We start from the raw sequence: 15,000 nt of genomic DNA, 5'->3' as shown, positions 1-15,000 counted from the left end.
CCCTCCAGCGCAGGAGCCGCAACCCGGGTGCGTACGCCGCACCAAGTGCTCCACCCGCGACCGTACGTGCCCCGCCGAAATCGCAACTCCGGCGGATGAACGGCGGACTTTTCTCGCAGTCGTAAGTTGCAATCCACCCCTATATCTTGCGCCTCATGAAGAGTTATATCAAGTATGCCAAATTCCCGCTGTCCCTATACATGCAGTAAGTTCGTCATGGGCGCTGGCCGGCAGGCCGCGAGACGTGACGCCCGGCGGCAAAGAGTGCTCCTCTGAGGATATAGATGTTCCGTTCCGCCGCACAATGGTGACGGTGACCGCTGCCTGCGGTGGCAACGCTGGGCAGAGTCGATACTCGCCGTGTGGTGGAAGGTAAACATTATGCGGTACATCAGTACTTTCCTAATAGTTCGGTCGTCTCACGGCACTGCTTAGTAAATGATGCAAGGCCACATATAGATGATTTATGCGAATGTCCCTATACGTGCTGTAAGACTGGGCACACAACGTGAATCGCACGTCAGCCAGACACTCGAACATGCACCACTCTCGGCCTGCAACGGAGACACACAATACGTAAACATCTGGAATGCGACAATGTCGAGTGCATCCTCTCTGCCACATTGCACCGTCGACACTATGATAACCAGAGCAGTAGGTCCACCTATAAAAGCACAATACCCCACTCCTCCGACAACTACCATTGCTCAGATAAATCAACACCACCAACACACATCCTACACAGAGGGGCACCAAATATCATCCCCCGCCCTCGTGTTATACCACATGAAAAATTGCAGAAGTGAGAGACACACATCCGCCAGCCTCTTGCTACAAGCATCGAACCGACGTGACGTATCTGACGGTGACTCAGGCATCCGCGTACTGCCACCACTATCCACCCCCCCCCCTCTCTCTCTGCCCCCTTCCCACACAATACCAAATTTAACCAACTTTATCGCTTAACCTAACTGTGGCTGTACCAGTTTATCGCTTAACCTAACTGTGGCTGTACCAGTTTATCGCTTAACCTAACTGTGGCTGTACCAGTTTATCGCTTAACCTAACTGTGGCTGTACCAGTTTATCGCTTAACCTAACTGTGGCTGTACCAGTTTATCGCTTAACCTAACTGTGGCTGTACCAGTTTATCGCTTAACCTAACTGTGGCTGTACCAGTTTATCGCTTAACCTAACTGTGGCTGTACCAGTTTATCGCTTAACCTAACTGTGGCTGTACCAGTTTATCGCTTAACCTAACTGTGGCTGTACCAGTTTATCGCTTAACCTAACTGTGGCTGTACCAGTTTATCGCTTAACCTAACTGTGGCTGTACCAGTTTATCGCTTAACCTAACTGTGGCTGTACCAGTTTATCGCTTAACCTAACTGTGGCTGTACCAGTTTATCGCTTAACCTAACTGTGGCTGTACCAGTTTATCGCTTAACCTAACTGTGGCTGTACCAGTTTATCGCTTAACCTAACTGTGGCTGTACCAGTTTATCGCTTAACCTAACTGTGGCTGTACCAGATTATCGCTTAACCTAACTGTGGCTGTACCAGATTATCGCTTAACCTAACTGTGGCTGTACCAGATTATCGCTTAACCTAACTGTGGCTGTACCAGATTATCGCTTAACCTAACTGTGGCTGTACCAGATTATCGCTTAACCTAACTGTGGCTGTACCAGATTATCGCTTAACCTAACTGTGGCTGTACCAGATTATCGCTTAACCTAACTGTGGCTGTACCAGATTATCGCTTAACCTAACTCAAGTTGTCCCTTAACCTAACTCAAGTTGTCCCTTAACCTAACTCAAGTTGTCCCTTAACCTAACTCAAGTTGTCCCTTAACCTAACTCAAGTTGTCCCTTAACCTAACTCAAGTTGTCCCTTAACCTAACTCAAGTTGTCCCTTAACCTAACTCAAGTTGTCCCTTAACCTAACTCAAGTTGTCCCTTAACCTAACTCAAGTTGTCCCTTAACCTAACTCAAGTTGTCCCTTAACCTAACTCAAGTTGTCCCTTAACCTAACTCAAGTTGTCCCTTAACCTAACTCAATTTGTCCCTTAACCTAACTCAATTTGTCCCTTAACCTAACTCAATTTGTCCCTTAACCTAACTCAATTTGTCCCTTAACCTAACTCAAGTTGCCCCTTAACCTAACTCAAGTTGCCCCTTAACCTAACTCAATTTGTCCCTTAACCTAACTCAATTTGTCCCTTAACCTAACTCAATTTGTCCCTTAACCTAACTCAAGTTGTCCCTTAACCTAACTCAAGTTGTCCCTTAACCTAACTCAATTTGTCCCTTAACCTAACTCAAGTTGTCCCTTAACCTAACTCAAGTTGTCCCTTAACCTAACTCAATTTGTCCCTTAACCTAACTCAATTTGTCCCTTAACCTAACTCAAGTTGCCCCTTAACCTAACTCAAGTTGCCCCTTAACCTAACTCAAGTTGTCCCTTAACCTAACCCACGTTGTCCCTTAACCTAACCCACGTTGTCCCTTAACCTAACCCACGTTGTCCCTTAACCTAACCCACGTTGTCCCTTAACCTAACCCACGTTGTCCCTTAACCTAACCCACGTTGTCCCTTAACCTAACCCACGTTGTCCCTTAACCTAACCCACGTTGTCCCTTAACCTAACCCACGTTGTCCCTTAACCTAACCCACGTTGTCCCTTAACCTAACCCACGTTGTCCCTTAACCTAACCCACGTTGTCCCTTAACCTAACCCACGTTGTCCCTTAACCTAACCCACGTTGTCCCTTAACCTAACCCACGTTGTCCCTTAACCTAACCCACGTTGTCCCTTTGCCTAACATAGTTCACTGCTCGGAATCTCTGGTGTCGTTGTTATCCTCATGTAGATGTCTTGCGAGTGTTGCTTACTTTCCACATATTCCCGCTATCCACTGTCAATTGTACTGCAATAGGACTATATCGCCCCCCCCCCCCTCTGTCCCCCTCTTTGTGTCTCTGTCCTCTCAAGCTGGTCGGTTTGGCGTTTGAGTGTTAAATGAGCCTCGCAGCTGTTCAGTTGCATTCAGATGTCGACGCCCTCAGTGTACGTCGTGGTATGGTCTGTGTCCATTGTCCGCTGATGTCGTACGCGTAACCCACACGCTGTACCGATCATCGGTCGTTACGTACAGAGTGAAGTAGTGTGATACGTGTGACCGTACGCTGGCTGTGCCCAACGGTGTCGAATCTCAATTTCCATATGTTGTGCTCGATGCTACTTGTCTCGTCTCCCAATAACAGCTAGGTTGCACTGTGGTACGCCGTAGAGGCGTGTGGGAGGAACGTACGAACGCATTGTATGTCACCCTGGGTCGCTGGGGGTGGTGGTGCGGTGAGTCAGGTCAGGTCAGGTCAGGTCAGCGTGAGCCGTCTGATGTAGTGACGCGTGTATTCCGACTTTGTCGTATTGCCTCACACAAAGTGCTACCCTGGTGGACCGCGTTCCATATCTGGGACATGCCGCAGATGCCGGTTGACAGTGGATCGCGGAAGGGACATCGCATACGTGCGCGGGCCACCTTCCACGTGTTCTCTTCTGCACATGTCGCAGTGTGTATGTGGTCTGATGTAGTGTGTCGTGACACATGACATCCTGGCATGCAAGAATTGTTGAATTCGCAAATGTAGGTGGACATCTACGTTTACTGCCCAAGATACGCAAATGAACTGGAAATCCGTTGTTGAGCGGTTCACGCTGGAGGTGAATCTGTGATGGCGACGATCGGTACAGCTATTAACCGGTTGTTTCAGCGGTACCCGCCACATCCACACACGTGACTAGGCCCATGTGGGTATGAAGCGATACGCGGCGGTGGCTTCGTGGGACTGTTCCCGGCCGGTGAAGGGGGGCCGCCCGGCGTGTTGGCCGCGCGCTGCGTGGGCGCACGCGCAACAGCCGGCTGGTGGGGGGCGCCGAGTGGCAGGAGCGCCAGCAGACGGGCCCGGCAGGCGGCGCAGCTACGCTGCGGCGCACCCTGCACGCGGCGCCTGGCGGCCAAAGTTGGTTCAGCCGAGCCCGGTGCGAAGCGCGGTGGACATCTGCAGTGTGCTGGTCTGATTGAGGACTGTGTGCGTTGAGGATGCGCCGCCGCCTGGCACTCGGCGCCGCGACGCCGTCTGCTGCTCGGTCGCCCCAGCGGTTCTCGCAGGTGGTTTGTATCGCAGTTGTGCGGACGTGTTGGCGCGTGCGCTGTGCTGGGAGAGTTCGCTTCTGCACCCAAGTGGGGCTTTGCCCTTGTGTGGCGCTGGCGTTGGAGCTGCCGGTCACCATAGGTGGCGCGTGTTGTCTCCCGCCGGCAATGCCACGACAGCACGCTCCCGGGCCTCTGTCGGCAGCGGCAAGCTCAGTTGGGAGCAAGGGTGTTCGCACTAAAACCGTCTACTCGCCTAACTCCGGGTGATTGCGCCTCTCTCGAAACCGACCAAGTACCTAGGACGGCGCTGCGCGCCGCCGGGACCTGAGAGGGTTTCGAGGTGTATCGTGCAGGGGAGCTCGGCCTCCTCCTGTTTGCAGAATAATTGAGCGGACGCTTGCGTGTTCGCGCGGGCCCCCGGGACACACTCCCGGGCGGCCGGCTGCTCAGCTCTAGTTGACGCAGCTCCCTGGTTGATCCTGCCAGTAGTCATATGCTTGTCTCAAAGATTAAGCCATGCATGTCTCAGTACAAGCCGCATTAAGGTGAAACCGCGAATGGCTCATTAAATCAGTTATGGTTCCTTAGATCGTACCCACGTTACTTGGATAACTGTGGTAATTCTAGAGCTAATACATGCAAACAGAGTCCCGACCAGAGATGGAAGGGACGCTTTTATTAGATCAAAACCAATCGGATTGGCTTGTCTGGTCCGTTTGCCTTGGTGACTCTGAATAACTTTGGGCTGATCGCACGGTCCTCGTACCGGCGACGCATCTTTCAAATGTCTGCCTTATCAACTGTCGATGGTAGGTTCTGCGCCTACCATGGTTGTAACGGGTAACGGGGAATCAGGGTTCGATTCCGGAGAGGGAGCCTGAGAAACGGCTACCACATCCAAGGAAGGCAGCAGGCGCGCAAATTACCCACTCCCGGCACGGGGAGGTAGTGACGAAAAATAACGATACGGGACTCATCCGAGGCCCCGTAATCGGAATGAGTACACTTTAAATCCTTTAACGAGTATCTATTGGAGGGCAAGTCTGGTGCCAGCAGCCGCGGTAATTCCAGCTCCAATAGCGTATATTAAAGTTGTTGCGGTTAAAAAGCTCGTAGTTGGATTTGTGTCCCACGCTGTTGGTTCACCGCCCGTCGGTGTTTAACTGGCATGTATCGTGGGACGTCCTGCCGGTGGGGCGAGCCGAAGGGGTGCTTTCGCGTCCCGAGGCGGACCCCGTTTAAATCCTACCAGGGTGCTCTTTGTTGAGTGTCTCGGTGGGCCGGCACGTTTACTTTGAACAAATTAGAGTGCTTAAAGCAGGCAAGCCCGCCTGAATACTGTGTGCATGGAATAATGGAATAGGACCTCGGTTCTATTTTGTTGGTTTTCGGAACCCGAGGTAATGATTAATAGGGACAGGCGGGGGCATTCGTATTGCGACGTTAGAGGTGAAATTCTTGGATCGTCGCAAGACGAACAGAAGCGAAAGCATTTGCCAAGTATGTTTTCATTAATCAAGAACGAAAGTTAGAGGTTCGAAGGCGATCAGATACCGCCCTAGTTCTAACCATAAACGATGCCAGCCAGCGATCCGCCGCAGTTCCTCCGATGACTCGGCGGGCAGCCTCCGGGAAACCAAAGCTTTTGGGTTCCGGGGGAAGTATGGTTGCAAAGCTGAAACTTAAAGGAATTGACGGAAGGGCACCACCAGGAGTGGAGCCTGCGGCTTAATTTGACTCAACACGGGAAACCTCACCAGGCCCGGACACCGGAAGGATTGACAGATTGATAGCTCTTTCTTGATTCGGTGGGTGGTGGTGCATGGCCGTTCTTAGTTGGTGGAGCGATTTGTCTGGTTAATTCCGATAACGAACGAGACTCTAGCCTGCTAACTAGTCGCGTGACATCCTTCGTGCTGTCAGCGATTACTTTTCTTCTTAGAGGGACAGGCGGCTTCTAGCCGCACGAGATTGAGCAATAACAGGTCTGTGATGCCCTTAGATGTTCTGGGCCGCACGCGCGCTACACTGAAGGAATCAGCGTGTCTTCCTAGGCCGAAAGGTCGGGGTAACCCGCTGAACCTCCTTCGTGCTAGGGATTGGGGCTTGCAATTGTTCCCCATGAACGAGGAATTCCCAGTAAGCGCGAGTCATAAGCTCGCGTTGATTACGTCCCTGCCCTTTGTACACACCGCCCGTCGCTACTACCGATTGAATGATTTAGTGAGGTCTTCGGACTGGTACGCGGCATCGACTCTGTCGTTGCCGATGCTACCGGAAAGATGACCAAACTTGATCATTTAGAGGAAGTAAAAGTCGTAACAAGGTTTCCGTAGGTGAACCTGCGGAAGGATCATTACCGACTAGACTGCATGTCTTTCGATGTGCGTGTCGTGTCGCGCAACACGCTACCTGTACGGCAGTGGCCGTGCGCCGCGTGCAGAACCACGCGTGCCTCTCAAAACTAGCGGAAGTGTTGTTGTTGTGTGGTACGAGCGCTGAAGCTCTGGAGCGGCTGGCCTGCGGTACCTGGCGCCTGGCGCCGGTTTTGAATGACGTTCGCCCGAGTGCCTGTCCGCTCCGGTGTGGAGCCGTACGACGCCCATCGGCTGTGAGGCCGTTGGACACAAAAAAATAGTGGAACAGGGGCCGTCAGACGCCTCAGTCCCGCAAATGCTACTGTCTTGAAAGAGACAGTGGGAGACTGAAAAGGAAAAGATCACCCAGGACGGTGGATCACTCGGCTCGTGGGTCGATGAAGAACGCAGCAAATTGCGCGTCGACATGTGAACTGCAGGACACATGAACATCGACGTTTCGAACGCACATTGCGGTCCATGGATTCCGTTCCCGGGCCACGTCTGGCTGAGGGTCGGCTACGTATACTGAAGCGCGCGGCGTTTGTCCCGCTTCGGAGACGTGGGAGTGTCGTGGTCGCCTGTGTGGCCGGCCGCGTCTCCTTAAACGTGCGATGCGCGCCCGTCGCCTGGCGGTTCGCATACCGGTACTTTCTCGGTAGCGTGCACAGCCGGCTGGCGGTGTGGCGTGCGACACCTCGTACAACGACCTCAGAGCAGGCGAGACTACCCGCTGAATTTAAGCATATTACTAAGCGGAGGAAAAGAAACTAACAAGGATTCCCCCAGTAGCGGCGAGCGAACAGGGAAGAGTCCAGCACCGAACCCCGCAGGCTGCCGCCTGTCGTGGCATGTGGTGTTTGGGAGGGTCCACTACCCCGACGCCTCGCGCCGAGCCCAAGTCCAACTTGAATGAGGCCACGGCCCGTAGAGGGTGCCAGGCCCGTAGCGGCCGGTGCGAGCGTCGGCGGGACCTCTCCTTCGAGTCGGGTTGCTTGAGAGTGCAGCTCCAAGTGGGTGGTAAACTCCATCTGAGACTAAATATGACCACGAGACCGATAGCGAACAAGTACCGTGAGGGAAAGTTGAAAAGAACTTTGAAGAGAGAGTTCAAAAGTACGTGAAACCGTTCTGGGGTAAACGTGAGAAGTCCGAAAGGTCGAACGGGTGAGATTCACGCCCATCCGGCCACTGGCCCCCGCCCTCGGCAGATGGGGCCGGCCGCCCGCGCGGAGCAATCCGCGGCGGGGTCGTGTCCGGTTGCCTTTCCACTCGCCGCGGGGTGGGGCCGTTCCGGTGTGCGGTGGGCCGCACTTCTCCCCTAGTAGGACGTCGCGACCCGCTGGGTGCCGGCCTACGGCCCGGGTGCGCAGCCTGTCCTTCCGCGGGCCTCGGTTCGCGTCTGTTGGGCAGAGCCCCGGTGTCCTGGCTGGCTGCTCGGCGGTATATCTGGAGGAGTCGATTCGCCCCTTTGGGCGCTCGGGCTCCCGGCAAGCGCGCGCGGTTCTTCCCGGATGACGGACCTACCTGGCCCGGCCCCGGACCCGCGCCGCTGTTGGCTCGGGATGCTCTCGGGCGGAATAATCGCTCCCGTCAGCGGCGCTTCAGCTTTGGACAATTTCACGACCCGTCTTGAAACACGGACCAAGGAGTCTAACATGTGCGCGAGTCATTGGGCTGTACGAAACCTAAAGGCGTAATGAAAGTGAAGGTCTCGCCTTGCGCGGGCCGAGGGAGGATGGGGCTTCCCCGCCCTTCACGGGGCGGCGGCCTCCGCACTCCCGGGGCGTCTCGTCCTCATTGCGAGGTGAGGCGCACCTAGAGCGTACACGTTGGGACCCGAAAGATGGTGAACTATGCCTGGCCAGGACGAAGTCAGGGGAAACCCTGATGGAGGTCCGTAGCGATTCTGACGTGCAAATCGATCGTCGGAGCTGGGTATAGGGGCGAAAGACTAATCGAACCATCTAGTAGCTGGTTCCCTCCGAAGTTTCCCTCAGGATAGCTGGTGCTCGTACGAGTCTCATCCGGTAAAGCGAATGATTAGAGGCCTTGGGGCCGAAACGACCTCAACCTATTCTCAAACTTTAAATGGGTGAGATCTCCGGCTTGCTTGATATGCTGAAGCCGCGAGCAAACGACTCGGATCGGAGTGCCAAGTGGGCCACTTTTGGTAAGCAGAACTGGCGCTGTGGGATGAACCAAACGCCGAGTTAAGGCGCCCGAATCGACGCTCATGGGAAACCATGAAAGGCGTTGGTTGCTTAAGACAGCAGGACGGTGGCCATGGAAGTCGGAATCCGCTAAGGAGTGTGTAACAACTCACCTGCCGAAGCAACTAGCCCTGAAAATGGATGGCGCTGAAGCGTCGTGCCTATACTCGGCCGTCAGTCTGGCAGTCATGGCCGGTCCTCGCGGCCGGCCGCGAAGCCCTGACGAGTAGGAGGGTCGCGGCGGTGGGCGCAGAAGGGTCTGGGCGTGAGCCTGCCTGGAGCCGCCGTCGGTGCAGATCTTGGTGGTAGTAGCAAATACTCCAGCGAGGCCCTGGAGGGCTGACGCGGAGAAGGGTTTCGTGTGAACAGCCGTTGCACACGAGTCAGTCGATCCTAAGCCCTAGGAGAAATCCGATGTTGATGGGGGCCGTCATAGCATGATGCACTTTGTGCTGGCCCCCGTTGGGCGAAAGGGAATCCGGTTCCTATTCCGGAACCCGGCAGCGGAACCGATATAAGTCGGGCCCCTCTTTTAGAGATGCTCGTCGGGGTAACCCAAAAGGACCCGGAGACGCCGTCGGGAGATCGGGGAAGAGTTTTCTTTTCTGCATGAGCGTTCGAGTTCCCTGGAATCCTCTAGCAGGGAGATAGGGTTTGGAACGCGAAGAGCACCGCAGTTGCGGCGGTGTCCCGATCTTCCCCTCGGACCTTGAAAATCCGGGAGAGGGCCACGTGGAGGTGTCGCGCCGGTTCGTACCCATATCCGCAGCAGGTCTCCAAGGTGAAGAGCCTCTAGTCGATAGAATAATGTAGGTAAGGGAAGTCGGCAAATTGGATCCGTAACTTCGGGATAAGGATTGGCTCTGAGGATCGGGGCGTGTCGGGCTTGGTCGGGAAGTGGGTCAGCGCTAACGTGCCGGGCCTGGGCGAGGTGAGTGCCGTAGGGGTGCCGGTAAGTGCGGGCGTTTAGCGCGGGCGTGGTCTGCTCTCGCCGTTGGTTGGCCTCGTGCTGGCCGGCGGTGCAGGATGCGCGCGCCTGCGCGGCGTTCGCGCCCCGGTGCTTCAACCTGCGTGCAGGATCCGAGCTCGGTCCCGTGCCTTGGCCTCCCACGGATCTTCCTTGCTGCGAGGCCGCGTCCGCCTTAGCGTGCTCCTCCGGGGGCGCGCGGGTGCGCGGATTCTCTTCGGCCGCCATTCAACGATCAACTCAGAACTGGCACGGACTGGGGGAATCCGACTGTCTAATTAAAACAAAGCATTGCGATGGCCCTAGCGGGTGTTGACGCAATGTGATTTCTGCCCAGTGCTCTGAATGTCAACGTGAAGAAATTCAAGCAAGCGCGGGTAAACGGCGGGAGTAACTATGACTCTCTTAAGGTAGCCAAATGCCTCGTCATCTAATTAGTGACGCGCATGAATGGATTAACGAGATTCCCGCTGTCCCTATCTACTATCTTACGAAGGCCGTTATGCTGTCTAACCAGTGGTGGAGTCCACCTATACTGGTAGAAGACGGGCGGCTAAATGTCCGATCTCTCAACCTCCCCGTGGTGTAAGATGCGAGTAGCCGGGCAACCGGTGAAACCAATGAGAGAAGGGCGACTCCCGTGCAGGGCGCAAGCTCGGATGCGGTGGGACTGGGCAACTGGCCCCTCCAAACCGGGCTCTGCAGCCTTGCTCGCCGTGAGCGATAAGGTGTCGGACTCCGGTCTAGTATCCTTGCTCACTGGCGAATGGCACTTACAAGTTATAGCGGCGCTTGCTGTGCTTCGGCCCTTGGCCGGGGTGCGGCGGGCGCCGCTTTTACTAAGGCGGCGCTTGCTGTGCCTCGGCTTCGGCCGGGCTGCGGCGTGGTGCGGCTCCATGCGCTGGCGGCGTCTGCTGTGTCTTGGCTTCGGCTCGGATGCGGCGGGCGCCGCTTTTGCTGGGACGGCGCCCGCTGCGCCCTGGCCCTGGCTGGGGTGCGGCGGGCGCCGCTTTTGCGTTAAAGTCATTTCACGCTCTCTGAGAGGATGTGTTTCCGTCTCTGCCTGTGCGCGCTACGGAACTCACTCCCCACAGCAGGAGCAAGGCGTTATCGCGGTTGACTTATCGGCCGTGGAATGCTGAGCTCCATGACACAAGTGCCACGGGAGGTATACTCCCCACAAGGAGACGTCTGCACGAGGCGGTTGGATCGAACATCGACCCTTTCCGGCCGAGTGCGCGTCTCCCACTACTGCGAGCGCTTGTAGGTGTCGGACTCTTAAGTCTAGTATCCAAGCTCGTACGTAGTGCGTGCGCGTGCAGCGGAGTGTGTCGACGTGAGTTGGCGCGCTACTGTTGGACTTGTGCGCACGGCGGTGCGCTTCGCGCGGCTCGCTAGCGGCGGGTCCTGCTGTGGCCCCGGCCTCGCGCGTGAACGCCCGGCGCTAGCCGGGCGCGGCGCGGTTGGCCGGGGTAGTGGCGGGTCTTGGCTGCCGGTCGGGCTGTGCGCTTGCGCGCTGCCGTGTCGGCTGCGCTGCGCGGGGCCGGGTGCGGCCGGGCGATGCGCGCGCTGCTGGCTGGCGCTGGGCGGGCGGTCGGCCTCTGGCTGACAGCCCGCTCTCGCGGCTACGCTGGCGGCGGGCGCGGGCCCGGCTGCGCCCGGCTCCGCCGGCCGCGCCCGGACAACTTAGCGGCGCCGCCCGGCCACATGTAATGTTGGTTGTGGTTGGCGTGTGCGGTTGGCGCACAAAGCACAGTGGGGAGTAGGGCGGTCATCGTTCCTGCGGAAACCAAGGCTCTCACTTTTGAGGGCCAAAGCGGAAGCAGGCCGATGTCCACGCGCGGGGAAGGGCGCTGACTGCGAAGCGCCCTCTGACTTTCAGAGGATGCAACGCGGGCGGCGACCCGGCCTCGCTCGGAGGATTCCTTGGTGTATAACTGCGGAGTGGAGGCCGGCATCGGCCTTCGCAACGTGGAAGTCACCGGGAGCTGCCCCCAGGAGGATGCTCCTGAGTGGTCTAAGACCACGACCACAGGGACGAAGGCTAATACAGCCGACGTACGGGCCTGGCAAACCCGGGGTGCCCGAGCCCGGTGCTGGCAAGCGCTACCAGCGCCGTCCGTAATCTGAGACACGTACTTCAACGACCGCTGTGAGGCGCGCAGTGGAACGTCGTGCGTGTTTCGGACCGGAGTCTTGGCTTAACCGCCTGGGCAAGAGAAGGACAATCTCTATAATCACCCCTCACCCTCTGCGTTAGCTGGCGGCTATGGGGCGCAAGGCTGTTGAGTTGTGAACAGTCGTGAGTCAGCCACCTCAGAGGACCGGCCGACCCTCTGTTGTATAAGGCTTACCCAGGTGGGCGGGGCAACGCCTGGGTGGACCACTTATATCCCTAGCTGATCGTGGGAACCACATGGCTTCTCTCAATCAACCTTGTCCCGACGGAACTGGTGGGCCGTCGCGGAGTCACAACACCAACCATTCAGGGGACGAGTCTGACACTCCGTGTCAAGACGAACTCCCAACACAAGGGCAGTCGGAGGCCCATAGGCCAGAAGACCATGACCCCGCGCTTAGCGAGCCAGAATTGGAGCTCCGTACACCTCGTGCACGGAGCGCTAAGACTGCAGCAAGCGAGACGCTGGCACGGACGCTTGCAGACGCGAGTGAAAGTGACAGTGAGAAAGAACGGAAGGCAAAAGTGAGGAAGCAGAAGAAACACCTGCGAAAACTGCTCCGGCAGAGATCGCTGAGTGCGGACGCTGTAACCGATCTGATGCCGCCACCCCCGCCAGCCGGCGCCGAAAGCGGCACCTAAGGCGGGAGACAAGCCGAAACCGGCGCAGGCAGCCGGGCGCAAGCCCGGCGGCCCAGTCGGGGAAGGCGCAACGGGGAAGTCCGAACCGAAGGCGGAGACGAAGGCCTCGCGGCCAACGACACCGCCGGCGGGGAAGGCTGCGAGCGAGCCAAAGCTGGCGCAGGTAGCCGGGCAAAGACCCAGCGGCCCAGTCGGCACCGGCAAGCTCACCCAGACTCGCCCGGCGGGAGAGACGGCGGCCCCACGGCCGAAGTCTCAACTGCCGGAGACGGCGAAAAGTGTGCCGAAACCGGCGAAGGTAGCCGGGCAACTGCCCAGCGGCCCAGTCGGGGAAAGCGCCAGCAGTAGCCGCGCCTCTTCACCAATGTCGGGTGCCGAGAGACGCAAGTCCCGGACACGACGGAAGAAGCGGAAACCGAACAAGCAGCCGGACTCGGCGCAGGTAGCCGGACAACAGCCTGGCGGCCCAGTCGATGACGGCACGTCCCGATACAAGGCAAGCCCAAGCGATCTTGCGACCGTGAAGCTTATCGCGACGCGGCTCGAGGACGTCCTGAAGCTCGTGGACGACTCTCTAAAACCGGGACAACTGGTCGAGGAGGGAAATCTGGGGGACTTTAAGAGACAACTGAGAGCTAAGTTGTTTGATTGGGCCATGGCGCAGTCGGCCCTCACCGGAAGGGTGGAAGCCTTGGAGGAGGAGCTGGCGAGGACGAAGGCGGTGCCCACGGCGCCACCCAAGACCTTTGCACAAGTTGCCGCCGCTCCACCCATACCAGAACGGAAAACGCAGGCGATGATAACCAAAGCCCTGACTGAGAAGGCAACGCTCTTCATCAAGTCCAAGGGCAATGAAACTGGCGCAGAAGTGAGAAAGAAATTCACCTCCCTGGTCAAGCCTGAGGTTGAAGGTGTGAAGTTCTCACGGGTCGCCACAAACGGCCCGACGCTCATCGTAGATGTGGCGTCTGAGACTGATCGCCAGAAGCTTCTAGCTAACAACAAACTGACAGAAGCACTCAAGTGCGAACTGCCGAAAAAGCTCAATCCGCAGATAATCATATATCATGTACCATGTGTCATGAAGAATGAAGCTGTGGTTGAGCTAACTCGAAAGCAAAACGACCTTGGAGGACTTTCCGAAACACAGTTTCGCCAGGAGTTTAAGCCGAAGTTCCGGACTGGGCCAAGGGGCAAACAAACATCACATCTCGTGGTGGAAGTAAGCCCCAGACTCAGAGTCGCGATTCTGAGGCAGAAGCGACTGTACATGGGCTTTGAGTCCATGCCGGTTGACGACTACCTGGACTTAGTCGTTTGCACGCGGTGCCAGGATGTGAACCACTCGGTAAGGTTCTGCAAGCAGGACCCGAATATAATAACATGTGGGCACTGTGGCGAGAACGGCCACATGAGGAAGGACTGTAGAAAAGCGGGGGACCGAGCGGTCTGTATCCCGTGCAAAAAGCGTAATCGCACATGCGAAACGCCAGGCAAAGAGTGTGCCTACTACAGGATTCTCACTCAACGCAAAATCCAGCGGACAGACTATGGGAGACAAGACCTCTCGTCAACCGTCTCCATTCCGGCCGCTACCTCTCCTGTCCCCGACCGGACTGTGAAAAATCACAATGCCAATGTCGGTTAAGATAGGACAGCTGAACTGCGCGCGAACGCAAGCGGTGATGCAGGAGGTACGACGCCGAGCGGAGGAGGAGTCTCTAGACATATTATGTCTGCAAGAGCCCTACTCTAGGGACGGAAAGATCCGATATATGCCGACAACAGCTCAGATCCTGGCTGGGGGAGAGCATCCTATGGCAGCAATTGTTGTGCTAAATCGTTCCTTCAGAGCAGTCAAAGTGGCGCACCTAAGCAACAGATGCATGGTGTTAGCTGAGATAAATACTGGCGATTTCACCTTTTTCGTGCTAAATATGTACTTTCAGTACAGGCACAGAGAAAGACCGTATATCGACCAGTTAAAAGAGGCGGTTGGGTTCTACCGCAATGACTTGCTGATTTGCACAATGGACGCAAATGCCATGTCACCCCTATGGCACAGTGACATCACGCCTCTTGGTGCTCGACGCGCCGCCAGGCGAGGTGAGAGACTCGCTGAAGCAATTCACGAGCTCAGACTAGAAGTGCTGAACCGACCAAACTTCCCACCAACTTTCGAAGGCCGCCGTGGAGCGACCTCGAATATCGATGTGACACTGAAGAGTGCACACGAGCATCTCCGTGCGGAGAACTGGAAGGTATGGCGGGGAATGACACTAAGTGACCACAATCTGATCACATTCACTGTAGCCTATGATGGGGAGCCTCCTCCTGAAGACCAGGTGAACGGCACCGTCAAGTACAACTGGCGAAAGGCTAATTGGGATCGACTAAGAGGTAATCTAGTGATACCGAATTGGCCAATGGATCGCGTTGTGGACGTTGACAAAGCTGCAGAAGATCTGACGGCGGCCATA

At 56.5% G+C, this 15,000-nt stretch overlaps 2 non-coding genes and 1 pseudogene across 2 annotated transcripts; all 3 read left to right on the top strand.

Moving 5' to 3' along the window:
* Positions 1 to 4,628: 4,628 nt before the first annotated feature.
* On the top strand, positions 4,629 to 6,521 carry LOC126313466 (small subunit ribosomal RNA). The gene has a single exon (XR_007555157.1). It is a non-coding gene; the product is annotated as a small subunit ribosomal RNA (ribosomal RNA).
* A 361-nt stretch (positions 6,522 to 6,882) lies between these two features.
* LOC126313641 (5.8S ribosomal RNA) lies at positions 6,883 to 7,037 on the top strand. The gene has a single exon (XR_007555290.1). It is a non-coding gene; the product is annotated as a 5.8S ribosomal RNA (ribosomal RNA).
* Positions 7,038 to 7,225: 188 nt separating this feature from the next.
* On the top strand, positions 7,226 to 10,217 carry LOC126313615 (large subunit ribosomal RNA; annotated as a pseudogene).
* Positions 10,218 to 15,000: the final 4,783 nt, after the last annotated feature.

The sequence above is a fragment of the Schistocerca gregaria genome, unplaced genomic scaffold (genome assembly GCF_023897955.1).
Source record: "Schistocerca gregaria isolate iqSchGreg1 unplaced genomic scaffold, iqSchGreg1.2 ptg000483l, whole genome shotgun sequence".
Lineage (NCBI taxonomy): Eukaryota > Metazoa > Arthropoda > Insecta > Orthoptera > Acrididae > Schistocerca > Schistocerca gregaria.
Note: the sequence above shows the minus strand (reverse complement) of the source record. Positions and strands in the feature narration are given on the sequence as shown.